The sequence below is a fragment of the Ochotona princeps genome, chromosome 3 (genome assembly GCF_030435755.1).
Source record: "Ochotona princeps isolate mOchPri1 chromosome 3, mOchPri1.hap1, whole genome shotgun sequence".
Taxonomy (NCBI): Eukaryota; Metazoa; Chordata; class Mammalia; order Lagomorpha; family Ochotonidae; genus Ochotona; species Ochotona princeps.
The window spans coordinates 47,353,889-47,375,480 of NC_080834.1; the positions used below are offsets into that span (position 1 = coordinate 47,353,889).

The 21,592-nt window shown below is 38.8% G+C and overlaps 1 long non-coding RNA gene across 3 annotated transcripts in view; it reads right to left on the reverse strand.

The window, feature by feature from the left end:
* The window catches only part of LOC131479809 (uncharacterized), a 62,541-nt gene extending 41,636 nt beyond the window's left edge, over positions 1-20,905 (reverse strand). For 2 of the 3 annotated variants that reach the window (XR_009245105.1, XR_009245103.1), the window contains exons 1-3: positions 20,774-20,905; positions 18,147-18,281; positions 15,748-15,852 (exon numbers count right to left, since the gene is read on the reverse strand). This is a non-coding gene — a long non-coding RNA (uncharacterized LOC131479809). Of the gene's footprint in view, positions 1-12,915; positions 12,973-15,747; positions 15,853-18,146; positions 18,282-20,773 lie in introns of those variants that run through there. The other variant, XR_009245104.1, reaches the window with a different exon arrangement.
* Between the last annotated feature and the right edge of the window lie 687 nt (positions 20,906-21,592).

Genomic DNA, 21,592 nt, shown 5'->3' on the forward strand with positions numbered 1-21,592 from the left:
TCCTAGCCCGGATGCACCCAGCTACGTGAAACAACTACTTTTGGACTTAAAGGGAGACATAGATGAACATACGATAATTCTGGGAGACCTGAACACCCCACTAACACCAATAGATAGATCAACGCAGCAAAAGCTCAACAGAGAAGCCACAGAACTCACACACACAATAGAACAACTGGACCTAGTAGACGTCTATAGAATATTTCATCCTAAGGCCACAGACTACACCTTCTTCTCAGCAGTGCATGGCACCTTCTCCAGGATAGACCACATAATAGGACACAAAGCAAGTTTAACTAATTACAAAAATATCAGAATCGTACCATGTACCTTCTCAGACCATCACGGAGTGAAACTGGAAATCAACAACTCAAAATGTCCCAGGAAACATGTAAACTCCTGGAGGCTGAACAATATGCTATTAAACGAACAATGGGTTAGAGAAGAAATTAAAGACGAGATCAAAAAATTTATGGAAATCAACGAAAACCCAGATACAAAAGTCCAAAACTTATGGGACACCGCCAAAGCAGTGTTGCGTGGTAAGTTTATTGCAATAAGTGCGCACGTCAACGCCCAAGAAAGGCAACAAATGCAAGAATTAAGGACACACCTCCAGGAACTGGAAAAGCAACAGCAGAAAGACCCCACAAACAAGAGGAAACAAGAAATTATCAAAACAAGACAAGAACTAAATCAGAAAGAAATTAAAAAAACCATTCAGAAAATAAATGAATCAAAAAGCTGGTTCTTTGAGAGGATAAACAAAATAGATACCCCATTGGCCCGACTGACAAAGAAAAAACAAGACAAAGCAAGAATTAGCAGTATCAAAGATGAAAAAGGCAACATAACAACAGACGCTACTACCATTAAGGAAATAATTAGAAATTATTACAAAGAACTATATGCCAACAAATTCGATAACCACTCGGAAATGGAAAGATTCCTAGACTCCCACCACTTACCAAAACTCACCCCAGAAGCAACAGAAGACCTAAATAAACCCATTACTGAATCAGAGATAGAATCAGTGATTAAAGAGCTCCCAACAAAGAAAAGCCCAGGCCCAGATGGTTTTACCACAGAATTCTACAAAACATTCCAACCAGAGCTAACCCCAATCCTTTACAAGCTCTTCAAAACAATAGAAAAGGAAGCAACTCTTCCAAACTCATTCTATGAAGCCAATATCACCTTAATCCCCAAACCGAATAGAGAATTAACAGAGAAGGAAAACTACAGACCGATCTCCCTGATGAACGTTGACGCTAAGATTCTCAACAAAATCCTAGCCAATAGAATACAAAAAAACATCAGACAGATCATCCACCCAGACCAAGTAGGTTTCATCCAGGGAATGCAGGGATGGTTCAACATAAGAAAATCCATAAATGTGATACATCACATCCAGAAACTGAAAAACAAAAACCATATAATAGTATCAATAGATGCAGAAAAAGCCTTCGACAAAATTCAACACCCCTTCATGTTAAAAAAACCCTAACCAGGGTGGGGATAGAAGGAACAATCCACAACAAAATCAAAGCAATATATGAAAAACCCAATGCCAGCATCATACTAAATGGAGTAAAACTGGATCCCTTCCCACTGAGATCTGGAACAAGACAAGGCTGCCCACTATCACCACTGCTATTCAATATAGTCCTAGAGGTACTTGCAGAAGCTATAAGACAAGACAAAGAAATCAAAGGAATCCAAATTGGAAATGAAGAAGTCAAGCTTTCACTATTCGCAAACGACATGGTTCTCTACATAGAAGAACCAAAAAACTCAATACAAAGACTCCTAGAACTCATACGAGAATTTGGCAGAGTGGCAGGATACAAGATAAATGAACAAAAATCAATAGCCATGGTGTATGCAAATGGCCGCAAGATGGAAGAAGATCTAACCAACAAGCTACCATTCAAAATAACAGAGAAAAGCATGAAATATCTGGGAATAAATTTAACCAAAAGCGTAGATGACCTTTATGAAGAAAATTACAAAACACTCAAAAATCAAATAGAACAAGACCTCGAAAGATGGAACAACATCCCATGCTCCTGGATAGGCAAAATTAATATCATCAAAATGTCTATACTACCAAAAGCAATATATACATTCAATGCAATCCCAATCAAATTACCCACAGCATTCTTCATCGAACTGGAAAAAATGATACACAGATTCATCTGGAAACACAAAAAACCACGAATAGCCAGAACCACTCTGAAGAACAGGCACTTAACAGGGGGAATCACAGTACCGGATCTATGGACATACTATAGGGCAGTGGTCATCAAAACAGCCTGGTACTGGCACAAAGATAGAGAGGAAGATCAGTGGAGCAGAATAGAAACAACAGATGGAAACCCACACAGATACAGTCAATTAATCTTTGACAAAAAGACAGACAACAACCCAAGCAAATGGAAAGGTCTGTTCAATAAATGCTGCTGGGACAACTGGTTAATAGCCTGCAGAAACAAAAAGATAGACCCACATCTCTCACCATACACCAAGATCGAATCTAAATGGATAAAAGACCTAAACCTACATCCAGAAACCTTCAAACTTTTGGGAGAAAATGTTGGAAACACACTGCAACACTTAGGGGTAGGCCCTCACTTCCTAAAAAAGACTCCAAATGCAGTAGAAATCGAGACCAAAATAAACAATTGGGACCTCATCAAACTAAAAAGCTTCTGTACAGCTAGAGAAACAATCAATAAAGTAAAAAGGCAACCCACAGAATGGGAGAAGATCTTCGCACACGACATAGGTGATAGAGGGCTAATCTCAAGAATATACAAAGATCTCCAGAGAAACCAAAACACCAGAACAAACAAACTGCTCAAGAAATGGGCACGGGAAATGGGCAAACACTTCACAAAAGAACAAACCCAAATGGCAAATAAACATATGAAAAAATGCTCAATTTCCCTGGCAATAAGGGAAATCCAAATGAAGACAACAATGAGGTACCACCTAACTCCAGTAAGGATGGCACACATACATAATACCACCAACACTTGCTGGCGAGGATGTGGGGAAAAGGGAACCCTTCTCCACTGCTGGTGGGAGTGCAGACTTGTACAGCCTCTATGGGAATCAGTTTGGCGAATACTCAAACAACTGAAAATCAACATACCATATGATCCAGCAATAGCACTCCTTGGGATATATCCAAAACATCTTCTACTCAAGAAACCAACATGCACGCCTATGTTCATAGCAGCACAATCTACGATCGCAAAAACCTGGAAGCAGCCAAAATGCCCATCAGTGGAAGACTGGCTAAGAAAGCTATGGTTCATCTACTCCATGGAATACTACTCAGCTATTAAAAAAAACGAAATGCAGTTCTTTGTGGACAAATGGGCCCGACTGGAATCCATCATGCTAAGAGAAATGAACCAATCCCAAAAGGTTAAATACCACATGTTTGCCTTAATCTGAGATGAAAAGAGAACAACTTGGAAAATAGTACCTGTATATTGTAATATTAGTGCAATCTCTAACAACCTGTATCCAATGCAATAAGATAAGGCGATATAATCTATAAACCAACAATTAATGTCAGAATACTTAAGATCTACATCGAAAATTCTGTAAAACCTACTATACCCTCAATACGCTATGTTAACCTGTAATGGGGGGGAGTGCAGGGAAATCTTTCAGGACCATAAAAAGAGTGAGAAAAAAGTACAATATAGCCTATCAAGATCAAATCTGGTAATTCATAGATAACAGACTCAAAGCGGCACTAAACAACACTAAAACTACTATACCAATGCATGAGGGGGGAATCGGGTGCAATCCTGACAACCTCTTAACAGGAGGTCATGTGCGTGGAGCAGGGGAGCACTCCAGAGTGGAGCAGGTGGTAAGGAGGAAGCTTGGATCCCAACCATGAAGACTCCCAGACCTTCACCACAAACTATTAATACGAGCAACAAGGACTATATCCCAACTGCCAGGGAGGCCACAGGGAATTGGATGCCCTCGGAGGCCGAGTACTCTGAGGTCACCCACCCCCAACCGGAGCCTCCACAGGGGATGGAAGAAGTCCAAACACTACCGCGCAGAAACCAACGTCATCGGAAAGACAACCAGAAGCCCTGAGTGGTCTGCAGAAACAGAAGAACAATAAACGTCCTTCGGGACCAGGGAGGAGAGCTTTCTCTGGTCCGAGCCTGGCTCCACCTCTGGACCCCCCCTCCCTCGCAATGACCATCGGGATCGCTTCGAAAACCCCTCACAGCAAACAAACAATCATACAAACTAAAAAAAAAAAAAAAAAAAAAAAAAAAAAAAAAAAAAAAAACCTAAAATAAATAAACAACAGAAAGTAGAACTTGAAATCTGACAGGAAAGAGCTGGCATGGATTGGCTCATGCCTCGCTGGGTGGGTCACAAAGATTAGTTTTTCTCCTCACCATGGTGTTTGGGATTTTCCTGCACACCCCCCCCCCCAAAAAAAAAATGTTCTGCACCTAAAATGTTGACATATATCTTGTTAGAGTTACAAGCCAGTCTGGATTATCCTAAAATCTGCCAAGATCAGCAAAATTTTACTTCAACACAACAACTGGCTAAATACTAAGATGAAATGGACACGAAACAGCTGAATGGTGCCTTATGGCCATTTTAAGGTATATAGCAGCCGGTCCTGTATATGAACTAAATTGAAATGTCAATGAGCTAATCATAGGTTGTGGCTAGGACTTGTTTTCCTTTTTTTTTTTTTTTTTTTATTTTTATTTTATTTTTTTTTTATTTTTAATACACTGGTTACTCAAAACCATGTCAACTCCATAACATTGCAAATTGCTGTTGATGTTATATTGGGACTCTTAATTGACTGTGATGATATTCTGCCAGCTCAAACTTCAGACCAGAAAAGGTCTCCCCAAGAAACTGTTCAACCAATCTGGACAATAAGTAGCTGGACTCTATGCTTGGTATATGTTTGCAAGGAAAGAATCTTGATTGAATTTGAACTGTAATACTGCATCAAGGTGGAGGAATCCACCGGGGGGAGGGGAGGGGGAGGGAGGGGGGGATTCCCAGAGCCTATGAAACTGTCACATAATGCAAAATAATTAACAATAAAAAAAAAAAAGAAAAAAAATAAAAGAAGCACTCTATTTCCCAGCCCTCTCTCAGAAGGTGCTGCCTCTTTCCCTCTTCTTTCCATGCCTATCTGGTCACTTGGCAAATAAAATTTGTCTACAACCAATTCCCAGCTTTTTATTTCTATTCTATACTAAGGAATAAACCCACCAAGCTTTTCTTGTAGCGAGATATTTTCAGTAGTGCTAGTCTTGCTGGCACCTGCTGGCCATCAGGTCTGTGTGGGCACCTGGATTTATTTTGGAAAAAACCCTTAAGATGCCAAGTCGGTAGTGTTTTCCCTGTGAAGCTAATGCAATGCATTCAAACAGACATGATTTCTCTCCAAGCTCAGTTTGCACAGCTTACTATTGTTCCTCCAGCCCCACCCAACCCCAGTCTTTTCCTCAGTATACAAAATGGTGCCCAGTATGATACTGGTGAGGTTCTGGGCCTACTGTTCATTAGGTCTGAGGGTCATGTGGACCTATCTTGGATGGAACCTGTAGGATTCCAAGCTGATACTGTTTTCCCTGTAGGACCAATTCAATGTGTTGAGCTGGAAATGAGCTCATTCCTGATTTAGCATACGAGCAGCCCACTGTTGTTCCTGAAACCCCCCAGACCTTTTTCCTTACAAAATGATGCTCAGTGTGGTGCTGATGAAAGTCTGCACCATGAAATTCATCCTGTCTATGCACCCACCTGCTTGGGCACTGCCATTCTGCTTCTGCTCATGGTCAAATTAAGCAAATTAGCAGGACAGGCAGTTCTATGTCAGTTCACTCCTGAGCTTCTGGTGAACTCCCCTTTCTATCTGGCCACTGGTGGAGCTCTGATCACTTAGTGCTGCTGGGTATCTGGTCGCTGCAACACAGCCGTGCTGTCTCTGCAGCTCCCCCGTGTCCATGGGCCTCGAGGTAGCCCTCTGACATTGGCCTGGCCTCTCCTGTTTTCCAGGATTGTGTCCTCTCTGCTTCAGCCTGGCAAAGATTCTCTATCTGTTTAAATGTGTTCTTAGCCTATTCTGCCTCTTGTTTCTCACTAAATTAAACTTTAACTAGACTATAATTAAATAATAATCTGTGTCTCTTTTCCACTCATTTTGATCAGGCTGAAAGACAAAATTCCAAGCAGTAACTGACATCATCCTTAGCTCAGGGGACTCATTTGACTACCTTAAAATATCCTGGGAAATAAAGGTCACATCAAAGAAAGGGTTACCAGGGGGTTCAGCAGCCTTCACATAGGATGAAGCTATGGTCAGTAGCTGATGGGGCAAGGCAGGCTTTACCATGGTTGTGGTAGTCCCCATGCTCATGGAACATGTCCCAGCATAAAGCAAGACCACTCCTGCACTGAGCATGCACAAGGGTCAGATTAGCCTTGCCAGTAGTTCTGACATAAACTTCAGGACTGAGGCTAGACAGGGAGAAGTTGCAAGTCTCTATTTCTCAAGCCTTTTCACTGTCTCTACTTTGTCGCTTAGATGGGTTCTCACATCTCACAAGTGGACTCCCAGACCCTTCTTGGTTGTAGGCTTAAAAATTGGAACCAATTTGATCCCTGGATCATGAGGGAAAAGGAATTAACCTTCTTCTGTCTTTAATAAGTAAACAAGTATATACATTTGCTGTCAAAGATGGACTGTACAGTGGAAATCAGCACACTGGGAACTGAAGCTATGTGTAGCATGCATTCTGCTTAGAAACGAAGAACTCCCCCATTATATCTCGACAATTTGACACCAGACTTTCTACAAGGTCTACACCTATAATGCCATGATACACTTAAATAGCAGAATGCCAAACTTGTAACTATTATCAAAGGAATTCAACACTTACAATATGCAGGAAATAGGGAAGGACAAGGGGGAGAGGGAGAGGGATGAGGAATCCCTATTCCCACATCTACAAAACTGCATCATGGAAAATAACAATTTAATAATAAAAAAGGAATTTCCTGGACCGTTAGAAGTGCCTGTCTCAGTCAATAAGGAAGAGAGAGAGAGAGAGAGAGAGAGAGAGAGAGAGAGAGAGAGAGAGAGAGAGAAGGTGGTTCTTGTCCTATCTTCCTGAAACTAAGCCTGTATTGCTGATGTGACAGTGAGCACTGAGACATCTCGCTTCTCCAATGCCCCCATTCTGGGGCTTCCCATTATTCACAGGATGAGCTCTTTAGCTTTCCCTGTGCTGCTCCTACTATGCAGAAGGCCTCACTCTAGACAAGGAAATCCTGAAGAAGGGTCCATCATTGTATGCTAAGCTATCTGAGAATCTGGCATCCCAAATGGGCATCACTTGAATTCCACCTGCTTTCTTTCTGATACAGATCTGATATAGTATATGTGACTCTGCCTTTCAAACAAACAAATCTATTTTTTAAGTATAGAATTAGGGACATGACTGGATACTGGATCTCAGACTTCTGACTGCAGTTTAGATCCTATTTATCCTGCAGCCATTTTTAAGTGTCATTGCTTCCTTCCTTAATATTGAATTCCTGGCTGCATGCTTGGTATCAACTATCTTAATTAAATCCCTCCTATAGATTTGAATTTACTTGCCATCTGGAATGCAGGAGCAGCTCAGAGACTTTTAAGTTGATTGCGGTACAAGCCCTTTTGTTTGGCCTCAGTGCTGGTTGGCAGCCCAGCCCTGTTGATGCTGTCTGGGACAGGCTTCCCTTCAGAACACAGTCAGCAAAATGAGCCATCAGGAAAAATGCTGAGCCTGAACCACTGCACCCAAAAATCATTTAATTAATACACAGTTTTGATGCATTTAGTGATTAAAATTTAATTCTTTCAAGACATGAAATAGAAACAACTCTTGTTGCTAACATCTAATCCTTTGCACTGTTAAGAAGGAAGTTGAAAGGGGAATTGAAATAGGTTGTTCCTCCTTTTTAAGCATTGATCACACAGGGATCAGTAAAACGTTAGCATGTTCTTAGCCTTATTGATCACCTCTCACTATGTTTGTGAGGTCTCCATTTTATACTGATAGCTTCTTTGTTTTAATTGCAGAAAACCTGTGCATGCAGAGAAGTCCATTAAGAATATAGATTATCATTAAATTATACATTAAGAAATTTAAACTATTTCTCCAAAAAATAAGATGATTATTTGTTATCAGAACTATGCTCCAAATTTGACTTTACCTCTTGCTTTATACTGTTAGATTAAGATGGTTTTTCAAAAAGCTCATTTTATGCCTTCTGAAAATATGATAACCTAGTACCTGTTCGGTAACAACATGTGAAGTCTAACAGAATTTTGGTTTCTGTCTAAGTCTTGCTAAAAACAAACAAAAAAAGACTTCCTTGTCAAATTTGATAAATGTCTTTCATAATCACTCTCTAGAAGAAAAACAGTCCACATAGCAACTGGAAAAATTCCGACAGTTTACCTCAGAACAATAATGAAAATATCTGACGTGGTTCCATGCAATATTTATATATTTTTTGAGCTAGAGAATTCTTAGAAAATGACACCCATTAATATTTCTTGTAGAACTAACATTTGAAGACATGTATCTATAGAAATGTTTGATTTCCTTCTCTTCATTCAAAGTGACATCTGTTCATTTAGCAAAGCTATTAATGTGCACATGTGTTTTTGTGATATAGCAATGTATTCAATACATAGCTATCTACTATATGCAAAAAAAACTAACTGCAAAACATAGAGACAGTAACTCCAGAAAATAAATATTGCAATATCTTCAACAGCAGAATGGATGAAAATACATAGCATAGGCTTTCTGTGAAATGCAAAAGATCCAAATGAGCATTGGACAATGCCATCCGAAGAGCCTTTATCTCAATTACATGTAAAAAGCCTCGTTGGTGATGAAAATGAACGTATTCACTGGTTTTGAGGATTAGGACATGCACATGGGATGATGGAGAGACTCAGGTTGCTATTGCAATAAAGAACACAATCCTTAAATGTGTAACGCTCCACAAAATTGTTTTTATTTCTTAATTCCTTTTTTTTCTAAATTGATAAGTCACAGTTTATCAGAAAAATATGATGACACCAATATTTGAAGTTATCACACACTAAGGGTTTTAATATATAAAATGAATTCTTTTTAATTACTCCACTTTAATATATTCATGCGTGCATGTGTATGCACTGTATAATTCTTTTTAGGAAACCAACATGTGCTGTGCATCATATGCTGTGTGCTTGGTGGGTGGGGCGCTTAGCAGTTCTCGGTTCTCTATCTGTTGGATTCCAGTAACGCTATAGCCCACATGACAAACAAGGTGTCTCCAAAAGTTTCCAAATCAAAACTGTCTGCAATTGATAATCAAGACTCTGAATCAAAATGTATTGACTGTCTTGTTAATCGAGCCACATTTGAAAAATAGTGCTGAATGCCAAACCTGAGACACACCCTGCCAAAAGGTCTGCAAATAATGAACATTTTTGTGATCCATGCTATATTTCATTTGCTTAAATGCATAATACACTAATAAAATTGTAGAGTAAATGTAAATACATTCTCTTATGCCATTTTTTTTTCTCTTAGAATAGCATACTGCCCGAGTAGTCACATTAAATGAGCATAAAATTAGACAAGGTCCAGGAGTGGTAGTCTGGTGGCTATAAACCCACGTCTTACACGCATCAGAATCCCCTATGGGTACCAGTTCTAATCCCGGCACCCCTGCTTCCCATCCAGCTCCCTGCTTGTGGCCTGGGAAAGCAGTTGAGGATGGCCCAAAGCCTTGGAACCCTGCACCCACATGGGAGACCCGGAGGAGGCTCCTGGTTCCTTGCTTTGGGTCTGCTTAGCTTCAGCCATTGTGGCCACTTGGGGAGTGAATCATCAGATGGAAGATCCTCCTCTCTGTCCTCATCTCTGTATATCTGACTTTCCAATAAAGAAAAAAAAACAGAAATGTAGACAAAAGATGAAGGTGTGAAGGAACACAAGCACGTGTATCCTCTAATTAAATCATCCAAGATGATCTGTACTTTTTTCTTATCCCAACAAACCAACCACAGTAAGCGTTTTTCATAGGCATCTTCTTGCTTTGTCACATTCAAAGTTTTAAGGCAGATGATAAAAGAGGCCATATTTCTAAAACTGAAGGTAGGATAGAGAAGCCGTAAGTGACTGAACAGTATTCAAGACTAAAAGAGCCAAAATGACCTATACAAAATCCACTGTACACCAGGCTCTGAATCTTTTCCTCTTTCATAAAATGAAATAATTGTATTGTTTTTCATTCAAAATAGCTTACTTCTACTATCTACAAGTTCCACTAATGACAAACATCTCAATCTTGAGGGGAAAAAAATTCTTAGGATCTGAAATGCTTGAAATGAATCTTCAAATAATCTTCATTCTACAAAATTAACTTAATGTTTCCAATTTCTCAGTCTCTTATATTTTTTTTCTTTTCTATGATACATTCACCTTTGACTGTTGTATTATTTATTTGAGTCAGTTACATAGAAAAACAGCTAGGAGTCAAATGGAGAGAGGAAAAATTACACAAAGAATACATACATACATACATACATAAATTTCCCATCAATTGGTTCTCTCTTCAACATGCCTGCAACAATCAGGGCTAGGCCAGGGTCAAAGCTTACAGCCAGGATTGCATTCCAGAGCCATCACCATGCCTTCCAGAACTTCTGTTAGCAACAAGGTAGAGTCAGGCGATAAAGCCAGGAACTAAACCAAAGAAGTCCAATATGGCACAAGGGCATGTTAACTGGTGTCCTAACTTCTGGGTTAAACAACTATTACGTTTTCAATTTTAAACACCTCACAAAATGCAATAATACTATGCATACATTTTTAAATTTTATAATATAAAATTTATATTATTTATATATAATTTTATATATTTTATAATTTATATATATTTTAGAATTATAAATATACATTTTATAATTTTGAAAAATAGTAAAAGGAAAAGTCAAACTTATCAAAATAATTGTGTTAATATTTTATGTTTTATGTATAAGATACAGATTATGACTGCTTGGTAAGCATCAAATTGAACAGTGTGAAATAATCCACTTGAAAATTTAGCAAAATTGTGTTACCATCAACTAAGCAACTAGCACTAGGTCTAGCCAATATAATGCAGCAATAAAGACCTGTGCACATGTTGGATGTTATCCAGTAATTACTACAGATGATGAGACAGTTTGGAATATGGCATTTGTTATTCACATGTTACAGCCCAAATGAGAACATCTACCCGAAGGCACTATGGGCAGACCATCTGCTGTTTGGCCAACACAACCTGCCTCAATGAAGGGAAATAAAATCTTCATAGACAAAGATATAATCAGAATTGTAACAGAATATATCTATAGTGTTAGCAGTGAACTGAACAACAAATATATTGTTGTATTCATCAACTTTACATATTTGTCACTATTATTATAATATATAATTTCATTTCTTTTTTGAAATACAAATAAGCATTTTTAATAGTTCCTAAATGCATACTTGCAGGTAAGCAAGCTAGATTATAGCCAGCATAATACTCTCAACTGGATATTAAATTTATACCCACTATAAACATCATTACAGATAGCATTTTCAAAGACAGCCACAACCCTCTTCCATCTCACTTGCTTTGGCTTCTATAACCTAACAACCTTACTTTGTCATTTCTCTAAGGGACAACTGTCTGTAACACTCACTTTGAATGTAACCTGGTGTTTGAGTTGCTTGTCATCACCAAGAAGGGGTGATGATAAACAGAATGGTAAAAAAAAATCATTCCTAAATTTGTGTTCACTTTCTCACTGCTACACTTGCGCTTTGAACTTTGAACTTTCATTTTTTACAAGTTGTGATGAAGTCAAGCCTCTAGAGGGGCCTACCATTAGGGGCCCTTTTTGGCAGTCCCAGATATGGGATCCTTCCAACCCAAGGGCAATGTGTCAATAAAAAAAAAAAAAATCATGTGGGCCCGGCATGGTGGTCTAGCAGCTAAAGTCCTTGCCTTGAACGTGCCTGGGATCCCGTATGGGTACCAGTTCTAATCCTGGCAGCCCCACTTCCCAGCCAGCTCCCTGTTTGTGGCCTGGGAAAACAGTCAAGGACGGCCAAAAGCCTTGGAACCCTGCACCCATGTGGAGATCTGGAGGAAGTTCCTGGCTCCTGCCTTCAGATCGGCGCAACGCTGGCCGTTGCACTAACGTGGGGAGTGAATCATCAGATGGAAGATCTTCCTCTGTCTCTCTTCTTCTCTCTGTATATCTGACTTTGCAATAAAAATAAATAAATCTTAAAAAAAAAAGCATCATGTGAAACAGACCCAAGATATCTTTTGGATGCTAAAATTCCGACCTGGAGTCTGAAACTATAGTGCACAGGAAAGCCACCTCCACTGTACCATTTAGGAATTCCTAATCAGCAGAAAGCATAAACACTATAAAAGAAGTTTTTACACAATAAGATTGAACTGCTTGAGTTCATTACAATAACCACTGGACTAAATTGGCTAACTGTAAGCAAACATATTTTAATATCATGTTTACATTAAGTTGAAAAAGAATGGTAGTAGCAAGTCATAGATAATACAGAATATCACTGACACTGCATGGACCCAGAAAGTAGTCTTCATAATCATGTTTCCAACATTTTGATTTATGAGTTAAAAGGGTAATTATTTTTATTTTTGTTAAACATTGTTCTTAATAACCTTTTGGGAAAGCAAATTTTTAAGTTCAGCTTTCTTCTTCTGTTTCTATTAGAGATAAATTAATGGACAGTAAGTTTTGTTTTTAGAGTGTTACTTTACTTACACAGGCAAAGTTTTTGACAGATCTCAAAGTGGGTCACATTGATTTTTCCCCCCAGTCTAAGGTCAAGAATGATCATGTCAGGTCACACTCTTCGCTGGAGACCCTTCCCGCTGCTGTTGGAGTATCTACACCACGGACAGATGAGCAACACTACTACCTGGCAACGACTGTATGTAATTGTACCAGTACAGATGTTCACAAAGCCATTCAATTACATGGTTCCAGGATTTCCTTTTAGTGAAATGACGACTCGAGGACCCTGAGAATCTCTTGATTTTTAATATAAGCTCCCTGAGTTTGGCATTGCTCAGCAATCTACGCTAGCCTTAAAAGGACTAGAATTAAATCAGGAGGTTCCTTACATGAGTTAAGTACTGAAACCAAAAGGATTTCTTTGAAAGAAACTTTTCAATCGAGATCATGGTTGCTGTGACTGCCTTCCTATTGTTGACAACTTTTCTGACTGAGACTAGCAAAACTCAATGGCTTTTTATGCAAATCTCCAGTATTCTCAAAGCTGTTCTTGAGATCCTGCTATATTAATTTAGTTACACCTCATTCTATTGTGGTTCATTTTATGGTGCTTTTGATATACCATGAACTTGATGATTTGCATCAAGCCCTCCTGGATCAAGCTTTTAAGTACTGTTTTTAACAGCTTATGGTCACATTTTTTTATAATTCTCAGAGTATTTTAATTTTTTAAAAAATATTTTTTATTTTCATTACAAAGTCAGATATACAGAGAGGAGGAGAGACAGAGAGAGGAAGATCTTACGTCCGATGATTCACTCCCCAAGTGAGTGCAACGTCCAGTGCTGCGCCGATCTGAAGCCAGGAACCAGGAGCTCTTCCAGGTCTCCCACACAGGTGCAGGGTTCCAAGGCTTTGGGCCGTCCTCTACTGCTTTCCAGGCCACAAGAAGGGAGCTGGATGGGAAGTGGAGCTGCTGGGATTAGAACTGGCGCCCTTATGGGAACCCAGGCGCGTTCAAGGCGAGGACTTTAGCCACTAGGCCACGGCGCCGGGCCCTCTCAGAGTATTTTAAACCTTTTCATTTTAATTATATTTCATACAGTGACCTTTAGTCAGTGGTCTTCAATGATATTGTTGTAATTACACTGCAGTACCACAAATTGATATGGGACCCTATGTGGGCCACTATGGGCCACTGTGGTCTCAGTAGGGCCTTTGTCTTCAGCAAGTGATGGAAATCAATAATGAGTCATCCAAGTGAAATCAAGACAGTCTTGCTAAAGAAGATAAGAGATTGGAGAAAGCAGGCCTCTCCAGACAGAATAGCCCCATGGATTCTGGAAGTTCCCCTTTGTGGAGTGTGACAAAAGTAGGTTACAACCTGAGTGAAATGTTCATTTTATTTATTGAAAAGGAGCAGTACATTTCTGGATATTAGGAATGCATTTCTTCTTTTGTCCTTATACAATCACCTTCATATGCTGTTATGGGCAATTGTAAACTGTTGTTTTTCAAGGGGAAATTATTTTTACTATGCTTATACATTATAATGAGTCTATAATGAAACCTGAGGCCACCTTGAGGACACTACCTTGGATTCAGCTTTATGAACCAGTTCCGTGTATCATTTTTTTGCCTATTTCCTGGTGGTTGGAGCTGGGGCTTATCGCATATAATATTGAAATGATACCTGGGACCAGTGTTGTGACATACTGAGTAAAGCCACCACCACCAAGATAGTATGCCATTTGGTTGCCAGTTTGAGTCCTGCTTGCTCCACGTCCAATCTAGCTCCCTACCAATGGCTTGGAAAAAGCAACAGAACATGACCCAATGCTTGAGGCCCTGCAACTCCTTGTGAAATCTGTATGAAACTCCTGGCTCCAGATTTTGGCCTAGTCTAGCCATGGCCATTGTAACTGTAATAGGGAACAGAACAGCAGATAGAAGATACCCCTCTCCCTGTATCTCCTCCTCCCTCTGTAGCTCTGACTTTGAATAATTTTTTAAAAGTTAATGCCGGAGGGAGAGCCCATGGACCATAATGCCTTTGAATACAGTCTGAAGTGGCAGCAGGAGAAAGGGTGTCACATAACCCCAGGAAGAATAGCTTGCTTTCCTTTTATCCCCCCACATGGAAGCCCACATATCAGAAGGCAGGTAGCTCCAGGTTGTTAAAGCAGGTAGAGGCTGCTAAGCCGTGCACATGAATGGGACATTTTATCAGAGGGATAAATATCCAAAACCTATTGATTTGAATATGTCATGGAAAGTTGGTGGTGCAGGGATCAGGATATCCACTTAGGTCGGTGATGTGTTCCCCTTGCTTCAATCTCTCAGAGCATCTGGATTCAATCTGTCAAACTTCTATCAAGACACAGCTGCCTCTGGGAACACAGCAGTTCTTCCCATGGACAGATGAGGCCCGCAGGGCTGGGAGTGGATCCCCAGCTGTATGTGACTATGGCATTCCTGTAAGCTGACTGTGGGAATACTGTAAATACACAATAGTGGGTGAGGTGTGACTGAATTTGGCAATCACTGTGTCTGGCTTCAGAGGCTCAGAGGTCCAAGGGTGCCGGGGGTGTGTCATCACACTGAGGACTGCGCAGATTCTTTGTACGGTTCTCATAAATGAATGAGTATAGTGTGTAGCGGCTACAGCTTCACCCTGGGCAGTGGTTCATCTTGGTAGAGAGGGAGTGAGGCTGTGATCTCACATGGATAGAGGATCATGGCCATCCTTCGCCCTGCTCAGAATAGAGGTGATCTTCCACACTCATCAAAGTGTAACCCTAGACTCAGGCCCCACCCTCAAGAACTGACCAGAACTCCACGCTCCCCTCAGCACACACCTCCGGGTATTCACTGAAGCAGCAGACGTTCCACTAAGTCTCAGAAGCATATTTCAAACGTAAAGGCCCTCAAAGGAGAAAACCAATAAACGTTTCCACAGATGCCTAAAAGTAAATGTAGAAACGTAAGAAACAAGGAGAAAACAAATGACTCCTCAAAAGGAACACAACACTTAAATATTAGAATGTGAAGTCAAAGAAATTGATAAGATTCCTGAAAAGGAATTCAACAGTGTAATCATAAGATCACTGAGAGACACAAAGAAGCAAACCTATGGTTAAAGAAATCCATATGTGACATGGGCGCACAATTCTGATAGATTTAAGGAGAAATCACATGAAATACTGAAAATGAAGTATTCAACATGACAAAAAATGTAATAGGAAGTCTTAAGCATAGAGTTGGTGAGACAGAATAAAGAGTAAAAGAACATCTAAACTAAAAGACAAATCTTTGGAATTACCTTAAATAATGAAGAATACTACACTGTGGAACTGGGGCTAGGAAATACATGAGCAGATAGTGGAAGAGGAGCACACCAGTATTACCTCTGCGCTCATTTGCTGTCAGTTCTCCATCTGTGATATCAAGTGTTCTTTTCGTTTTGGTGGAACAGAGGCAAGGAGGGCATGGGCTCCAAAACAAATCTATGTCCTGCTGGGAAAGAGGTAAGAGTAGAGCAAGAAATTCTTCCTATTCTGACTTTCAAGAATCGTCAGCTCAAAACAATCTTTATATCAAAGTAGCATATTGGGGGTAACAGTATGAATACAGGTATAAGAAATGCACATACGATTGAAACTTTTGAACATTGATTAATTCTTATAATCTTACCTATACTCGTGAGGAACAGTGCTTTTTCTACTTAATATTAGCTGAATTCTTTATCTTAGGGTTAAGCTTGTGGTCATAAAATAAATTGTAAAGATTCCATTGTAAAATTTAGAAAAATGAGAAAGGAAGGATGGGGGAGGGTACTAAGCAGTGAGAGAGGGAGGGTAGAATAGTAATCATCACAATATTCTTAAGATCATACATATGAAATGCATGAAATTTGTTAGCTTTTTATAAACAATGAATAAAATGAAAATGAAAATTAATTCAAAGTAAATGAGACAACTTACTAAAAAGGGAAAAAATACACTGAAGATGTGAGTACATTTGGAGCATACAGACCATGTCTTGAGCTTTATGGCGTTGTTGAAACAAATAATCAAAATCTCTAACGGATGTCCAAGTTTTGACAGTCCCAGACAAGGACTTTCCATCCTTACTGATATCAGTGGATGTTTCTTCTAATGAATTTTTCTAATTTTAAAGAATACATTTATATATAACTTGAATGACAAGGATGAGAGGAGTATGAGGAAGGAGGAAAGAGAGAAAAGGTAGCGTGGATTCAGATCTTCCTGTTGATTTTGAAGAAGGAAGAGCTTCAGTATTTTGAGAGGATGACAAGGCTAGGAACACAGACTCAAGAGAAAACCATAATTTATTGCTAGCAGGAGACCAGCAACTTCAAATTGACAATTTCAATGACCAGAATCCATCCAATAACCTCAGTGAGTTTGGAAAAACAGCTTAAGATCCAGATTAGAACCAATCTCAAATTTACACTTCAATTTCAATCTAAAACAATTTTAAGGTGACTCTGCAGATAGTAATCAGACTTTTAAACTCAGAACTGTGAAAACATGAAGTTGTTTCCACAAATAAAGTTTGTGATAACAACATATAAAGCAGAAACAGGAATCTAATATGTATCTCATAAATTAACTCAAGCCTACCACTATATGGACAAAATTGGAGAGGAATTATTCCACAGACCTAGAGCTACTTGTGAGCCTCAGAGTACAAAGTTGGAATAAAAAGCCACATTTTGTGCTTCTGTGGATTATATAGCTGCTATCTGTTGAATGAATTTGTGTGATTTACACTACTCTAAATATTCTGTAACCAACTAGTTAAATATAATTCCTACACTATGATATAGATAAATTACACACAAAAATCCACTTATAGCTGCCCACACACAATTACATACATATGTGGTGCATGTACTCTGTGGAATACCACTCAGGCCTTAAAACGAATAAAATTCTGCCATTTGCAACAACATGGTGCCAACCAGAGAGCATTATGCTTAGTGAAATAAGTCATTCCAAAAGCACAAATGAAATGTTTGTTCTGATATAAGATAAACTCTATGCAAAATACAAGATCAATTTATTAATAAGTAAACATGTGTGTGTGTATATATATATATACATGCATATTCTAACAGGTGGGCTGCATAATGGAGATTAGCATACTGGGAAGTGAAGCTATGGTACATAAAAGGAGGACTCCCAATGAAACTGTTACATATATCTTGACAATAGAATACTAGACTATCTACCATAGTCTATACCTACATTCCTATGATACACCAAACAGCAGAATGTTGGACTTGTGGCTGTTGCTGAAGGACTACGCTGCTGTAATAATATGGGAAAACAGTAGAGCGGAAGAGGGACTCCATGGGTCTATCAACCTGTATCATGAGAAATAATACATAGATAAATAAACCATGGGAAAAAAATAAAGAAATCTGTTTTTTTTAAAAAAACATACATACTGCCTAGAGTGGACTAACCATATCTTTAAGGATATGTATGGGGCAGACATTTGGTTTAATGGTTGTGTTGTCACTTAGCATTTCCAAAACCTTTATTAGCTTGTTTGGTCTGAGTCTCAGATATGTTGTTGCTTCCTTTCAGGCTTGCTGCTGGTGCAGACCCTGAGAGGTGGCAGGTGATGACTGAAGTACACAGGTCCCATCCCATCCAAACAGGTGATGCTGATTATGGGACTCCCAGCCTCAGCCTGAGCCAGTCCTGGCTATTTGTGACTGGGGAATGAATAGCAGATCGACCTGGCCATGCTACTCCATGTCTCTCTGTTTTCAGAAATTAAGGAGTGAATAAATAAATGCTATCTTAAAATTCCTCAAGACAGGTCCCACATGTTAGCCTAATGGCTGAGGTCCTTGCTTTGCGATGCGCAGTAACAAGGTCCCATTTGGATGCCAGTTCCTGTTTCTGTTCCTGCTGCTCTACTTTGCTTCCAGTTCCCTGCTTGTGGCCTGGGAAATCAGAAGAGCATGGATCAGCTACGGATCAGCTCAGCTCCGGCCATTGCAGCCACTTGGGGAATGAACCAGAGGATGGGAGATCTTTCAATCTGTCTGTAAATCTGATTTTTCAAAAAAAGTGGGTAAATTTTAAAATAATCTTGAGGTTAAGAAAAAATGACATCAAAGAAGTGGAAATAGTGTTTCCAGGAGGTTGGGAGGAATGCTGAGGAGTGGGTGGTGGAAAGAATGGTGTATGTGTGCAAGGTGACAATTGGATAGGAGAAATAACTCCAAATATTCTATTACCAGGGTAGGTGACTATTTTTGATGATTCAAAAAAAAAAATGCCTAATAGGGCCTGGTACAATGCCTCAGTACCTAAATCCTAACCCTGCAAGCAACAGCATCCCAGTTACTTCACTTCACTTCCAGCTCCCTCCTTGTGGCCTGGGAAAGCAGCAGAGCATGGGTTGGAACCTTGTACCTGCGTGGGAGACCCAAATGTAGCTCCTGGCTCCTGACTTTGGATAGGCTGAGCTTCAGCCACTGCAGCTACTTTAAAGTGAGGCAACAGATAGAAGATCTTTTTGTCTCTCCTCTCTATAAATCTGCCTTACCATTAAAAATAAATACACCTTTTTAAGAAAATGGCTAATGAGAGGATTTTAATTGCTCCTAACTTAAAAATAAAAAGTTTATGGATTTTTCGATTATGATCTGAACAGCATACATTTGAGCCATACATCGACAATCCATTCTAACCCCTAAATATATACATACATACATAGTTATTATATGTCAAAACCGATCCAATAAAACTTTCAAATTTCTTTTGAGTATGTAGTAGACACGGTTCTGACAACTTCGTAGTATACTGGCCTGGATACCAGTGCCACAGGGTCAATTATGTGTTCTCATAAAGACAGTCTTCTTTAGTCTCAAGGAGGACCAGAGGAAGAATGGTTCATTCAGATGTGATCCCACTCTGAGAATTAACAGGTCTGCCAACTATCGCCAGATGGAGTCACAATATGAGAAGACAAGAGAGCAATTTGTCTGAAATCTTAGTGTTTCTTTTCTTCATTCTTTTTCTTCAAATGTCATTAAATCAGAATCTAAAACCTGACTCTCATTGTTATGTCTTTTTTAAATTAAGAAGAAATTAAACAGGACAGGGAAATAAACTCAAACAAAATGTTCTGTGAGGAAAAAAATAAATTCTTTAATTAGAAGGCAGGCAGGCCACTTTTTGAGGGCAAAACTACGCAAAGCAAAATAACCCCTTTTTAAAAACAAATTTTTCTTTTTTCACATGATAACACTGAGAAATGGGAATCTATATGAGAGCTTTTGGTTATCAATATTTGAGCTAAGATTAAAGCCAATGTGGTACTTAAATTTCTGTTTACTATTGATAGTAAGCAAATATAAATATATATTTCATGTTAATAAAACTTTCTAAGGTTAGCAACTAAGTTAGTTGATTCTATAGAGTTTTAAGATAATTAAATAGTAATTTTTTAAGTGAAAATACTAAATTTTATTTTGATACTGGTAAAATTCCAACTTGTTTTTCTCATTTGTGTTTTGTTTTAGCTTTATTCAATAAATTTTTTGTGAATATTATGATTTTTAAGAAATCCAATTAGTTGGATTTTCCATTCTTTCGTTTTAAATTTTTTTGTTAATATAAATAAAGGAGATTTTATTCGTCCCTAAGAGTACCAATAATACAATCACAGTCTTGCTTACACCCATGCTGCCCCTCAGTCCCTCTCCCTTCCCTGTCCTTCAGCTGGTGGCGAGAATGCAAACTAACACAAACATTACGGAAGATAATTGTGAAATTTCCTCAAAGTCTGACACTATATCTACCATATGTCCCAGCCATGCCACTCCTGAGAACTTACTGGAAGAAAGTTATATATGCATCTGAAAGTTATGTGTACTCTCATATTCACTGAAGTTCAATTAACAATAGCTAAGACGTGGAATCAACCCAGTTGTCCATCAATGGATGACTGATTAAAGAAAATGTGGTATACACGCACCATGGAAACGTAAAAGTGAAAGAAATTCTGTCTTTTGTAACAAAACAAATGTGACTGAAAATCACCATGCATAGTGAAATGAGTCAGTCTCAAAAAGATAAATATTATGCAATTTCTGTGATATATGGCAGCTAAGTAGTACACTAAAAATATGCAAGAATGAAATGGACTATGGTTCTCAGTTTTAACCTATGTTTATACTTCAGAGCAGGTGTGGTCATGTTGTCTTCTTACTTTTTATTTGTTGAACTTCATGAAGTGTGAATTGAATAGGATGAAGGAGGGTTAGCAAAGGTTTCTTCATTAGTACTAAGTTACAGTTAGATGAGTCTAAGACATTTGAATGTTGTCTTGCATAGCCAACTTGATGATAATGCACTGTATAACTTGTCAAAAGCTAGAAGAATGGATTTTGAATGTTTTCCACATAATTAGCAAATTAGCACATTTCAGTACATGTTTACCGTCATTTGAACATTAAACATGTTCACATGTATAAAATACCCATGGTACTACACAAATATGTCCATTTTTATGTATCAGTTAAAATATTTTTAAACATGTTTAATGTGAGCTTTGGATGCTTCTTAAAACAAAGAGTGACAGGGAGAAAGGGGAATATTAGATAGAGGGATCTTCTATCTGCTGGTTCATTTCCCACATGACTGCAATGGTCAG